We start from the raw sequence: 14,641 nt of genomic DNA, 5'->3' as shown, positions 1-14,641 counted from the left end.
ATTGAACTCACCCTTCAACGGCCGACAGGGTTTTCCATGAGAAAACTAAATCAATGTCAAATGAGATAGCTTAAAGTCACCTTTCGCAATGTGGTCAAAAGATAGCCGGAAAAATAGCGCCTTGACATGACTGTTCGAATCTAAAAGGTAAGTAAGAGATTATGATTACCAGTTAGAAGACCCAACAGGAATTTAACTTATGCCTGGTAGGGAACTTAACCGTTTACAACCGTTTACAACGTTATCCAACCGAATAGGCTAAGTTAGCAGAATCCCTCGTTTACAACGTTATCCAACCGAATAGGCTCCTCAAAGGCCTACCATACTTAAGGATCGACGATATTCTAGTGAACATTGATGGAAATTCAGGATTACGTTCACCCAACGAATCCCAAGAGGGACGAACCAGTAGTGGACTGTTCAGAGTTCACCGACCGTGTGCGTGCTGGCGGCAGCAAAGCATCAATGCCAACACTGATGTTACTCTCTTTGATGATGATGTGCTCGTATCAGGAACAAACATTTCCAACGTAAGGAGACCAACTATGGACCCTTGAAGCCATGCTCTTGGAAAATGAGCACGTAAACGAAACCTAAGGCGACAACGTCTTACAGACGACCTTAAAAGCACGCGAAGGCATCGCGCACGAGTGCTCCAGAAGCGGTATAAGCTTCAACGGCACAGTTTCAACTTCACATCGCCCAGATACAAGCAAATCCAGCTCAGGACATAGAACATGGGGATATCACAGATGACGATAAGGCGGGAAAATCGCTGAACCATCTGTTACTGTTTCGTTAAAAGTTGACTTCCTTGTCCAATTCATCTTCAGTATCTCTGAAGGGGGACATCTGACAAAAAAAAACATTCAGATTCGCTACTATTCAGTAACTGAAGTTCTGCATGGGATGTCAGGATGGTACTAAACTGTACTCATCACCATCAACAGTATTTTTTTCACCATCATCGTTGGCAGTAATACACAAATAATGCATACAAGTGCTACACTGCTATATGAAGGTGCTTTAACCCGAGAAGTTTGCGGCTGTATTCGGGTGCAAAACCTATACAGGAGGGCGATTAGGGTCCTCAATTAGTCTTTGGTTAAAAATATTGACCAAAATAAAGCGTTCGTCAGCATTGCCGTCTCCGTGGATGGGGGCCCCGAGGCGGGACACATGAATGGTTAGAGACATGGCCCAGTCGCGTCCTCAATGGCGCTGATACATCCAAGCTATTGCCTTCAATACATAGCTCCCGTCCCAAACTCCCCATATGAAAGTCCACCGACGACTGTTTTCGCATCACTTATATCAGCTGCAACCTCCAACGCACAGCCACCCAACCCATCTCTCCAAATCTTCTGTCAAAGAAGCTGTGGCAACTCCAACCAACGTACGGCAACTACGTGGTTCCTACGGCTGATGATGATGATTCAAACGTCCCCGGGGATTTAACTCACCAATGGCTGAGGAAACTGGCAGAAATGGTCCAACGGTGCAGCCAGTGGAGCTCGTCCACCCAGTTCACCAAATAACTAACTGAAAATGCTATCGTCTTATGAACGTAAATGTATTTCACACGCTCTTCAACTTTCCGCCGATCGGGTCTGTCGCAGCTAGAACCAGTGTATCCATGATCATGGTCTACAGTTGACAAATTTTATTGAAATGGTTCACAAGTCCAAAGGCTTTGACTGCTTTTGCCCGCGGCAAATTTCAAAAGCTCAACAGCTTGGCAGATTGGCCAAACCTGTGGTTAGAGGACGCTGGTTCATCATCCAACGTTTCAGACGGTTACTGTAGCAACAGTGACTTCAGTGGTTAGGCCGCTTTTCCAGAAAACTATGAGACTAGCCATCCTACCTTGGATTGTTCGCCAAGTAAGGATAACGGTACCGTCTTTGAAGGCAGCTGAGGATCTGGATCTGAGCCGCTAAGTTAGATTTGGAGGAGTTCGGCACAGGATAGCCACTGTTGAATTAGCAATGGAACCTGACCTCTGACCACTGTTCGTTGACGGTGATAGTAGGTAGCATCTTTGGAACTCATATTCTGTCACAGGAAAAAAGTAGGGTACTCTAGGCAGGATCTTGGCATCTATATTACAAAATTTGCTTGATTCAAGGGCAATTGGTGATCAATGCAAAGCTTTAAAAGACAATTACCATTACCATTGCTTGTTGATTCCAAACTAAACGGGCTACCAAGTAGTGTAACTGATGGACAGGTGTCCTAACTTTTCACTAACAGCTCCGACGACTGGGGAAACATATGAAGTTCATGTGCGTGGGTATTTCCGAACAAAGCTTGTTATCCACCGGATAATATCTGCAGTTCGTTGGCATACACGCAGCAATTACGAATAAAGAGCGAAGACCATGCACACATTTGCAAACTGAGTTGGTGTCAATGGAAGACCCAACCAGTTCTCAATTATTTGTGATACTTTTCAACCACATTTCGTCATGAGTAGTGAACCTTATACGTATTGTGACGTGGTTACAGCTGTCAAAGAGCTGATACTCGATGTTCAGATGAAAAAGTGGTGGGTAGCTTCTCCATGGAGCGTTGACACGTGAATCCGGAAGTATTGGTGAGCTTTACACTGGGTGATCTGGAGGAAGGCAGCACATTCGAGACAACGGTTTGAATACATGTGTGCCGGAAAACGCACCTGACAGCGTCTCCAACCATCTATGTGTACCGTCTCGGTGTCTCCACCAAAGAGGCGGCGATGATCAAATAAGTTGGGTTTATTGGTAATTCTTTCCATACTTTGCTGCCTATCACCCGTTATTACTTTCCATATGGTTGTGCAGAATAGTATCCTGAGGACATCCACTGACCTACGAAACAAGCCAAACGATCTGATGAACAATCCGAGTGAGCACGCTAGGAGTATAGTAAGCTATGGCTCATTTATAAGAGTTCTTTTCATCAAATTTCATTCACTGTTCTTCATTATTACTAGTCCAATGTTTCCGCCAGGCTTCTCCAATGCCCTCAAAAACACCGTTTTTTTTCAAAAAGGAAAAGATATTTATCATCCCAGCCCGGAGCTGCCAAATTTCGGACACGTACCAGAATGACATGAACTGCAGGGTCGTAAACTCGACTGTTGAAATACAAGCAGACGTCACGCCTACGCCACATACGATGGAAGTTGAAAAGAGTCGCTTCAGCCTTTGCGATTGGGAAGGGACTGTCATTCTTAGTTAAACCACGTGTTCAGGAAATAACTTATCTACTACCTGAACCGTCTAACTTGTCAACAAGAATTTTGTGTTTCAAACATCCCAATCCAACGTCCTATTTTTTGAAGGTGTGAATCCTATACCTAATCGCGAGGCAGAACTGTTTGGATTCCACAATAACGGCGGCTTCTAAGCTAATCCTCGGACGGCAGAAGCCCCCATTTGTGCGAAACATGCAGTAAACGACTGAAAACAGGTTAATAACACATACATGGTGTCGTGCCTATAGTATTCGTAACGACATCACTCAGGAAGTTCGCATGCTCATTAGGCGTCACATTTGCAGCGGACGACCACGGGGGAATTCAACACGATTGTCTGTAGGTGAACACTTCCGACCAATTAGATCTCAGCGTGTTGCTGGTCCCAGTGGGTAGTCCCATCTTCTGGAGATTCGCTGGCCACTTAGGCTTACAGGAAGCTTTAGTGCTTGATTGCGTTTTTTGAGGTGATTTTCGTGTAGAAATCTACCTAACACTCCATCCCCATATTTGTCAACTTTGCGGTATGTACGCTATGGACCCAGTTAGCACTGATGCAGAAATTTCTGCACAATGTCTGCACCCGGATGCGGACATTTCCGCACAGTGTCCGCAGACTCCTGCACTAGGGGGCGCTTTGGCTATCACTGCATTGTGTGGACAACACGCGCATTGCATGCATGCAGAAACCGCGTAATTCATTAGAGATTACATGATAAAATAATAAAAATAATATAATCTGGAGTGTGGCCATGCACATAAACGAACATAGGTTTTTATTTACCTATTATAATCTTTCAGAGCCTTTCATGAACTCCTCATAGACCAACAGCTCCGGGGTAGCCGTCAATAAAAACGCTGATTTAACCACACAGAACCAGATCAGCAGGGAAGTGGCTATGTAATATTTTGATATGCAAGATTACAGAATGGGTGATTTGCTAATTTTTCACGAACCAGGTGGGAAAGTGATAGACTCTAATGCAGTAAGACGTGTGTACAATATGGTGCACGTTGTTACGCACTTTTTCAGTTTGTGCCATTGTAAAATGTAACGTTGTATTCGCGGATTGAAACACAGAATCGAGGCTTTTGTCCGAGTTTCCGGGCCGGTTTTGTTTATATCGTTCAGCGGCTGTCGTTCACCTGAGAGGCACAAGTGAAAAAACGGTGTACATTGCTCTTTATGTTCTCAGCGCGGGGCAGTATGCTTGCCAGCAGGAGGATTCGCATAAATCAATGTCTGCCCGAAATGTAAACTGTGTTCTATAAGGAGCGTAAACGTCGGAGGAAGGTCATTCCAGGCAGCTACTGCCCGAAATGAGGAAAATTTTGCCCAATGAAAGTGTCCGCTCTAAGCTTGAAAATCTTCTTGTTGTTGCCCCGTCTTGTTTTTGCTGGGTCAACGGTGAAAAACCTGTTTACCAAGCTCTGTTCAAACAGGACAAAAGTAGGAATTAGGCCCCGCCGGAGGCGACAATGCTCCAGGAGAAAGACATCAAGCATTGTGAGACGGGTTTTGTAGTCCACGGATTTGAGATTGACAACCATTTTCGTAGCGGTTCACTGGACACGCTCAATGAGAGTGACGTCTTTTAGGTTTCCTGAGTAGACAACTTGGTTGGCGTGTTCCAGGAGCGGTCTAACGTAGGCCCCGTAGAGTATTTGGAAGTCCATGCGAGTTATACGGACGAGGGAGAAGGTGCGCCGGATCATCCGTAAAATAACGAATGCCTTTTGGGCCGATTTCTCGTGGTGCAGTGAGAATGACGACTTTGTGGAGACCCAGATACCCAGATCCTTTTTGGCATCTGTACTCATGCTGTTTTCTGGTATTTTCTCACCATGCATTACAAAGCATTCACTGAATCTCCTCCAAGTGACATTCTGACGCACTTTTCATCATTCAGCGGAAGGTGCCGGTACAGCGACCACTTCTCTGCAGCGTTTACATCCATTTGGAGGGCACTGGTCATGGCGTTCCCTTGCAACTTGGCTTGCAGATGCTAGTGCAGAATATTCGATTTTTAGTGCGAAAGTGGGATCTACCGAGAAACTTATTTTGCTCGATCAAAGTGGGCAGGAGTAATTTGCTGCCCCCATGTTCCAGTAATGGATATTTTATCTTATCCGGCCAATTATACGCTGATGGATGATGTGGGCTATCCACAGTTTAAAGGGACCCTGACTGAGTCAAAGAATCTATTCAATTGACGCCGCGGGTACCTGTGAGTAACGGAGGAGCAATAACTACCATCTAAATGATGAGCCAAAACAGTAGACCAAATCCCAGATACAGGTATATAAAATCATTAGAAATGGATTAGGATAACTCGGAAAACATCATTTAAGTGTATGTGCTAAGAATGCCCTGCTATACCGTTTCAAAAATGGTAATTTTACAGAGACTCAATTATATATAACAACCGTTAATCGTGATTGCTTGATGATGTCCGTCATGGAGACCGATATTCAGCTTCATTAAATGTAGCAGGGGTAATTTCAATGAATTATGCTTAAGAGACGACAGACAATTGCTATCCTCGATGATGACTTGCGGCCGGCTCTTGGTGAATGCGGGTAGGAATATCCATATCTCCACACGCAATGATGACATAGCAGTTCATTTTGCATCACCGTGCGGTTACCTCAGAGAACCGAACCACAAGTGCGCAGTACACAGGAAGAAACTATGTGACGCCTATTCGCGCCTGATTCCCTGTTAGCGTGATCAAATGTGCAAGAGCCAGCCAGGTGAACGTGAACCAGCTGCAACTGCCGTTGTGAATACGTAAATGACCGATGAAGAATCAGACGGCTAATAAGTGCTGGCTGCTGGAACTGCTCACAGTCACTAGGTTAGTGTTTCGGCAGTTGTCAGACTTGTTTTTTCACACAGATTTTGTTGATGGTGCGAAATTTGCAGGAGCCAAGTAAATTCGTCACGGCTGCTTTACTGGATCACTAGAAGCATACCAAAATTGTTTTCGCCGAAATCCCATGGTTTTCGAAGTTGTGACTTTTAAGAAGAGCCAGTATAGTCCGTTTGCACCTTTTGAAGATATGTCGCTCCTGGCCTTTTGTCTTAATGAACGAAATTCCCAGTTCACGGAGCACCATGAAATCCCTTTGTGTTACCGGTTAACGGGACGCAAGTCACAAAAAATCGTACAATACAATATTTTGCCGTTGTTCGGTATTCTTTAAACACGAGGTCCCATATGGAGAATATACAAGGGAGATTCTACTCGAGAAAATTGGTCCGTAACGTTCGTTTGCCTCATACTCATCAGATTTAACAAGTGAATTGAATTTGTTCAGCGAAACTCCGCTCAACAAATTTTACTATGAAACTCACCTTTCATTGAGTATAACAGTGTAGGAAATATGCATGAATTGATTTGAAATGCATTGAATGAGAAAAAAATGGACGAGCTAACTCCTCCACAAAGTCATCCACTGTCCTCGCGAAAGGAACATGCCCTGCCAAGGCAACCAGCAAAGATATGGACCCCACACCCAAAGTGGGCCTTCAACAAAACTGCGATTCCATTTGGAGGTACTAAACGCCCGAATAAATACCGTCGGGTTCTAAATCTTTAAGACAAATTTCCCGTTCCTTGAACTATGGTTTCGGAGAAATTTCGGGTCTTTCTAAGGCTCAGCGTTTAAGCTGCATGAACGCACTCGAATATTGTCTGAATGCCTAGTCGAATCACTGTACGTAGATTTCAGCTTCTGGTATAGCCCTAGTTTTTGCTGGTGTCAGAAAGATCAGGAATCTAATGCCTAATAGAATCACTGCACGTAGATTTCAGCGTCTGGTACAGCCCTACTTTTTGCTGGTGTCAGAAAGATCAGGAATCCGGGAACAGGTCTGAAACAGTTGAAACTCAGAGTGCACCAATGCACCATGTCGAGAGCACCATGATTTCTAGCCGGCATCCGGAAACGCTCGAAATCTTTTTCGTCTTTCTCTCGTGCAAATTTGTGAAGGAATTCTTTCGCTGTTCGGTCCGTTTACAGGGTTCACGTGTGTCATTTCTTCTATTTTTCCACCCTAAAATGGCCTTTGCGTGATAACCTTTGTCAATTTGCCCTCATTTCCTGCGGTGCACCCAATTTCAGTCACGATTCACATTAATACAGGCCGAGCTCTTCATCAGCGATGGACCACAACAGACGTACGGGAAGTGTTTGTCTGTTGAATGCAAGACGTTGTATGCAGTGCCACACCTCAGAAGCCCAGTGGAACAATAATAAACGGGTTTAGGGAATGACCAGTCAAGTCAACTCCCGACTCGATTGTCTTCGCGAGTTGAGGAACATCAATAAGGAAGGTGGCATCGAAAACGAAGCCAAGTCCCCACTGCTCGGAATGACCAGTCAAGTCAACTCCTGACTCGCTTGTCTTCGCGAGTTGAAGAACATCAATAAGGAAGGTGACATCGAAAACGAAGCCAAGTCCCCACTGCTAAATCGGAAAGACCAACGGGAATATTCCGCTTTAATAGGGTCACTCCTTTCTAAAACTCTGGGGGACAGAAACAAAGAGCAGAGCGACCTGGACGAAAGTTGATAATGAAATATTCTCCATGAATGAGCACCTTGCACAACCCATCTCTGGCCCGCTGGTTGCAAAGAGGGTCGTCCATCTCTCTCATGCGGCGACAAAGGCCATCGCAGAGTCATTAGTATACAGTCGCATGAGGGAGAGTAGACTGAACATGGGGGGTTATTCTCCGGAAAAATCACGCCAACAAAACAGGAAAAGTTGCTTTTTGGTACTGCCCTCACCCTCTGGAGGTGCAAAAGCTGGGCTACAGAAGTTCTAGGGGAGAGTTTCGAAAAAGGCATCGGCTTGGAGCCAGTTTAGACGACCCCAAGCTTATGGTCAAACCGATGGTTATTGCAGACCATTGAGCTCCAAATAGCGCGCTGACGCAACAATCCAATACTCCCGATCACGGTATTTCTCAACTACATCGGGCCTCTAGAATACCGAGGGCGACGATACGTGGGAGGAGACAACTCTCGAGCGGACGCAGCTTCCAAAGTACGCAATAATGTCACAGCCCATTTCGTAACGGATGATCAAGTCACAGCAGTGTATCAAATGCTCTTGGGAAGCCGAAGGACATGGTATCCAATATGGTTCATTCGTCCTAGGCTTGGGATAAGCTGTCCATAACTGTGAGCATGTTCGCCACGCAATAACGGTTCGGGAGAAATTCACGTTGAACTGGAGATATCAAGTTGTTGAAAGTAAGGTGATCTGGAATGGCTCACTTCAGAATGCGTTCCATCACCTTACACGGCACGCTACAGAGGCTGATGGGTTTATAGCTTTGTAGGCTGGCTTGACAATCGCTTCCTTCCAAACAGAGGGAGGCAGGCCTTCGCCGAGCGATTAGCGGACCTATTGGAAATGTTTTGCCAGCGTGAACGACGCCTCATTCAGGATCATTGGATGGACCTCGTCGGGCCGCGACGCGCAGAATCGGCCGATTTTGTGCAAGGGTTAACGAATGTCCCTTACGGTGACGGTCAAAGTCGGCCGGAGGACTCTGTGTTTGCGCATTGACAAGACTTGCCGTGACGTGGACGCTGTGGCTGGATGTAGACCCAAATAGTTTTGACCTCTGATAGATCTTTGTAGACCTCAAACACCACTATTGGGTCATTCGTGTGTTCCCCGTTCCTGTCCATCAGAGAGAGCACCAATGGCTTGTTTGTACGGCGACCTCATGTATATCAACAACACATCACTGTTTTTGTGACTTTTTTCGTATGTTCCATCGGCGGATTCCTGATTTACAGTGGTTCCGCATTTTGCGAAATGCCAGCACAACTTCTGTCTCCCGTATTCAACTTTTTAATGTATAATTATGACCTCTCTTTCGAAGGACATCGAATCGTTTCAAGTACCCTGGGACTCATGTAATAGATTGCCGATTTTTGGGACGGGCATGGTGTCAGCTTCGTCAGCTTTCTTGACGGCGGTCCTATATAGTTCTATCACTGAAGATGGTCCTGATTAACTTCTTCAAGTAAAACGCGCATTTCTGAAAATTCGTCATGCTTGAAGTTTCAAATCCACGTTTAAAGTTATGGATTTCTGGCCCAATAGCATACGAAACCGAATGTCGGCCCACGGTGGTCGCTAGTCCCAGTTGGGCATTAATTAGCATCAGATAGACGAAGTGACTTTGTTTTGTGGTCTCCAAACCTGGGATATGTGGCTGTTGGTCTGAACGGCATCTGGTGGATCCAACGACATGTTAACTGCCTTATTCCGTTGCCTTATTACCTTGAACGCCTTATTTCAATGCCGAAACAAAACTTTCACTTGATCTGACACGCTTAAGCTACATCCAGAGGCCTTTGGAGAGTTGAGGTCACCTACCACAGGAGATGAGTAAAGTGCTAGCTGAACAAGAATTGTTCGGTTCTTGTGTGGAGAGTTGTTCGTCTTCTGGAGGACTCGAGGTGCACTGGAAAACCACACAGAGAAGGAGAGAATCGGGGGATCACACCGGGTGTTAAATCCACACCTAATCCCAAGAAGGTGCAGGAGTGTTATTAAAGAGGACAGTTGGGATAATCAGGGCCGCATATAGGCATAAACTAACCTCACCAGTCTTCCCTCGTTTTGAGTCAGCTTGAAAAACAAATTAGACATTTGTTGAGATCTCCGCGTCAGGGACACCTGGTCTCCCAGTTTCCAGGTCTCTGTAAGTGCGATTCTGGACAGTGGCCCAAGGCAACCTGACCGCTTAATATCGCAAATTTTGTTGAAAAGGCTGAAGCAGTTTATAAACAAACACCTCGGTACTATCTAGTTTGCCCGCGATTCATGAGTTTTGTAACCAGAGGGATTAGCAGACTTAATGACTGTACGGCGAGTTTGAGTCAAAGGCTCCCAAGGGGAATTTGAAGCATGGTTGTTTGCTTCCTTTCTGGGTGGTTTCGAGGACCGCTTTTCATTTGCGGACGTTGTTCGCCCCATGGGAGCCCGGCTCGCGCGCCTTCAACCCTTGTGGGACGAATTTTTTCCAAGTGGGCAACTTGTAGTTCTTTCAGTACCTCACTTTGGACGACCGGATTTGCCGGGGCAAACTTGTCTCTATTTAGTTTCTTGGGCGCCATCGTGCGATTCGGTTGGAAAGATGTCTTTGTGGGGTCCTGAGTGCTCGGTGGAAGCACCTAGAATTAATTCTTTTGGTAGCTCCCCCGTGAGACTAGTTTCGCAAAGGACTGGATCTTGAAGTGAGCCAGCACTTTTCTGATTTGGTGAACCTTATGTAGCTTGTTTGGCTGCAGGCGTCTTCTTTCTTGTTTGTGTGGACACCTGAGTCGCCCGCGATCAGCCTGGCCAACTTAAACAACTCACCAATGAAGGCAAATTGCATAATACACATAAACACTTTACACGATGGGGTGTCGATCCTGAAAATGCTGTATCTTTCGCGAAATCAATTCCATTGTGCGAATACCGAGCACCGTGTGTCAATCCATGAATCGGCGAGTTTGCGACCGGCATGCCAGCCGCCGATTGGACAATCAAGCAGCCTGTCAGCGACGAGCGGCGGTACATCAGGCGCCCCGCGTCTAAGGTAAGTTGGGGCTGCCTGCTTGCACTAGTGCTGCTGCTCGTTTGTTTTTTCTTGAAGACGAGGTTTTACTGAGAGCTTGGCGCACATTGAAGGCTCCTGTACGGGAAACATGTGGGTTTATAAATGCTTCACTTACTAATGGACAAAATAGACGAAGGGTTTTATCGACAATAGATATTTCGCTGTTGCCCAATCGGAGGAAGAGATTCACCCAACGCGTGTACAGGGCTGTACCTTTGACACAAAAATCTGACCCATAAGGAAGTGGGATAATGTACGGTTTCTGTCGAAGGACTTGTTTCAAGCCTCTGACAGAAATTCTTGTCAGTGAAGCAGCGGGCAGTCGGGCTTGCCAGCGGGACTCAACAGTCTGACGTGTTCGAATGCAGGTGTCTGGTCTTGTGCGAGAGCGCAATGGAGTATGGCATAGGCGACCCATTCCTGCCGGTTCTACGCTTAGCAAATGCGTCAGCAAATGCGTCTGGCGCCGTAGTGTGCTTCTGGTGTGTTTTAGCTTGTCCAGTTAGTATCAGACTCGACCAATCACATTAACAACGATGCTCTCGTTCATGTAGTGCTTGTGTGACGAATGGACGTCCAGAAGTTTGTGGTGTATACGTTCCAGTGGCCAGTTGGATTTTGCGCACCATGGTCATAAGTTATGGTGTTCGAGCATCCTCCTTTAAGTGCCAGTGTTCATGGTCAACAGTTGGGTAGAGTGTGTGGTTTTCGGGGCCGACCGTTTCTAACCCACGCTTCGGAGGACAAAATCCCTGCTTCTACATATATGGATGTAGTGGTAGACCGAGGAAGACGCCAAACTATCTTCGCACTCCGATTTCAGGGTATTACCTTATCCAAAAACCGCCTTATGGTACGATTAACCCTAGTATGGGGTTTTGCTACTATTCCGCCTGCTACCTTTTTGGTGTTCCTGGCATGCCTGCACATTTTAGGTAGGAAACCTAGCGAATGTAATCCGCAGGATCATTGTAACATACATGGAATTGTTAGCTTTTGATTTGGATTGCGCTGCACAACTGTTCCAAATGTTTCATTTGGAGCTCTTTTTTGCGATATTGGCTGTGACGTTATTAAACTAATGAAGTCCCTGACGATCCAGCACCAGCTTTGGACCTTTTGGGGGTCGTCTCGTACACGAAGCCTCCGGTTTTCCGCTTAAACAAGCGAATGGAGTTGTACACTTATTTGAGTTGGATAAATATATAGCTCAATAGAGCGTGTCAGACGGGTTAGGTGCCAGGTGAATCGCAAAAATATGTGAAAACGGTGACATGTGGAATGAGATGTACTTCCGATTTCAGTGCTACATGCAGGCGATAATTATCTCCGAAAGTTCAACCAATTGCTGATGCTGCCCAATCACTGTCCCTACTCTCTTCATGTTATCGTGATCCCCTTTTGTTACTATCCCGGCTTTATCCATTAGGATCCCATAACCTGTTTTCACGTATCTTGGAAGTTGTATTATTTGTGATTATGGTGTGACAGATGAGGTCAGTGCACGATTCTGCAAGACTTGGGTCGCGTTTTCCAATTTGATATACATATGGCGTGAAAGTGGTATATTCCTAAACCTCAAAGGATGTGTATATTAGGCCACAATGGGGGCTGAGACTTGGTATGTTCGAGCGGAACTGAGACCTTTTCAGGTGATCGCAACCGTTTCCTCAGCCATAGCTCCTATGTGTTGCTGTCGGCGTATCCGTAAATAGAATTGGGCGCGTTTTCGGTTGTACACCGGGTACTTCCATTTAAGAACGTGTCCATCACCAGTAGTTGTGTTGTTTAGACAATGTATTGCGTATATCGAACCATCGTTTGCTGACGAGGGCTGTTTTCCGTACCCAATTCAGGTTGGCGGTAGCAGAAAGTTGGCCAACCTTTAACCTGGCGGGGGGTATGAAAGGGCTTACGAAAAGTTTGGGTGCTGTCGGTTCTACTCGCCCACGAGGATGGGCACCGCTTGACCCCAACCGCGTCTGGTTGGAGACGCTGCAATATATGTGTAATCATTGTCACTGGCGTTCGTGTTGTCATTTTTTTTTACCTAGATTGCCTGAATGAGTGTTTGGAGGTGCGGACACCCAGGATTGATTGTAGCACTAACTCTGCCCCTTGTCTACCTTTATTCTTTTCTCCATCATAAGGTTTCAAATAAATCNTTTTGGTGTTCCTGGCATGCCTGCACATTTTAGGTAGGAAACCTAGCGAATGTAATCCGCAGGATCATTGTAACATACATGGAATTGTTAGCTTTTGATTTGGATTGCGCTGCACAACTGTTCCAAATGTTTCATTTGGAGCTCTTTTTTGCGATATTGGCTGTGACGTTATTAAACTAATGAAATCCCTGACGATCCAGCACCAGCTTTGGACCTTTTGGGGGTCGTCTCGTACACGAAGCCTCCGGTTTTCCGCTTAAACAAGCGAATGGAGTTGTACACTTATTTGAGTTGGATAAATATATAGCTCAATAGAGCGTGTCAGACGGGTTAGGTGCCAGGTGAATCGCAAAAATATGTGAAAACGGTGACATGTGGAATGAGATGTACTTCCGATTTCAGTGCTACATGCAGGCGATAATTATCTCCGAAAGTTCAACCAATTGCTGATGCTGCCCAATCACTGTCCCTACTCTCTTCATGTTATCGTGATCCCCTTTTGTTACTATCCCGGCTTTATCCATTAGGATCCCATAACCTGTTTTCACGTATCTTGGAAGTTGTATTATTTGTGATTATGGTGTGACAGATGAGGTCAGTGCACGATTCTGCAAGACTTGGGTCGCGTTTTCCAATTTGATATACATATGGCGTGAAAGTGGTATATTCCTAAACCTCAAAGGATGTGTATATTAGGCCACAATGGGGGCTGAGACTTGGTATGTTCGAGCGGAACTGAGACCTTTTCAGGTGATCGCAACCGTTTCCTCAGCCATAGCTCCTATGTGTTGCTGTCGGCGTATCCGTAAATAGAATTGGGCGCGTTTTCGGTTGTACACCGGGTACTTCCATTGAAGAACGTGTCCATCACCAGTAGTTGTGTTGTTTAGACAATGTATTGCGTATATCGAACCATCGTTTGCTGACGAGGGCTGTTTTCCGTACCCAATTCAGGTTGGCGGTAGCAGAAAGTTGGCCAACCTTTAACCTGGCGGGGGGTATGAAAGGGCTTACGAAAAGTTTGGGTGCTGTCGGTTCTACTCGCCCACGAGGATGGGCACCGCTTGACCCCAACCGCGTCTGGTTGGAGACGCTGCAATATATGTGTAATCATTGTCACTGGCGTTCGTGTTGTCATTTTTTTTTACCTAGATTGCCTGAATGAGTGTTTGGAGGTGCGGACACCCAGGATTGATTGTAGCACTAACTCTGCCCCTTGTCTACCTTTATTCTTTTCTCCATCATAAGGCTTTCAAATAAATCATGGCTGTACGGCAGCAAAGCATCAGTGTTGAGCACTGATGTCATTCTGTCGATGATAATGTGACTGTTTACTTGTTACACCTATTTACAGGTATGTCCCAACATAAATGGGTCCCACTGAGCCAGTGACCTAATGGATTTTGATCACACGCTTGCTGGTTACTTCTAGTCTTGCTTTTCTGGAGCGCGCAAGATGCGCATATCCCGCCCGGTCATTGAGAATCGCGAGCCATGATGTGAAGCAAGTCTACCAAAATCACCTGTTGAAGTCCCTTCTGATGTGGACTCTTACTGAGAAGTGGTATCCGCAGTCCTGCAAGATTTTGGGCGCGCCGCTT

Source organism: Opisthorchis viverrini (assembly GCF_000715545.1).
Source record: "Opisthorchis viverrini unplaced genomic scaffold opera_v5_10, whole genome shotgun sequence".
NCBI lineage: Eukaryota > Metazoa > Platyhelminthes > Trematoda > Opisthorchiida > Opisthorchiidae > Opisthorchis > Opisthorchis viverrini.
Note: the sequence above shows the minus strand (reverse complement) of the source record.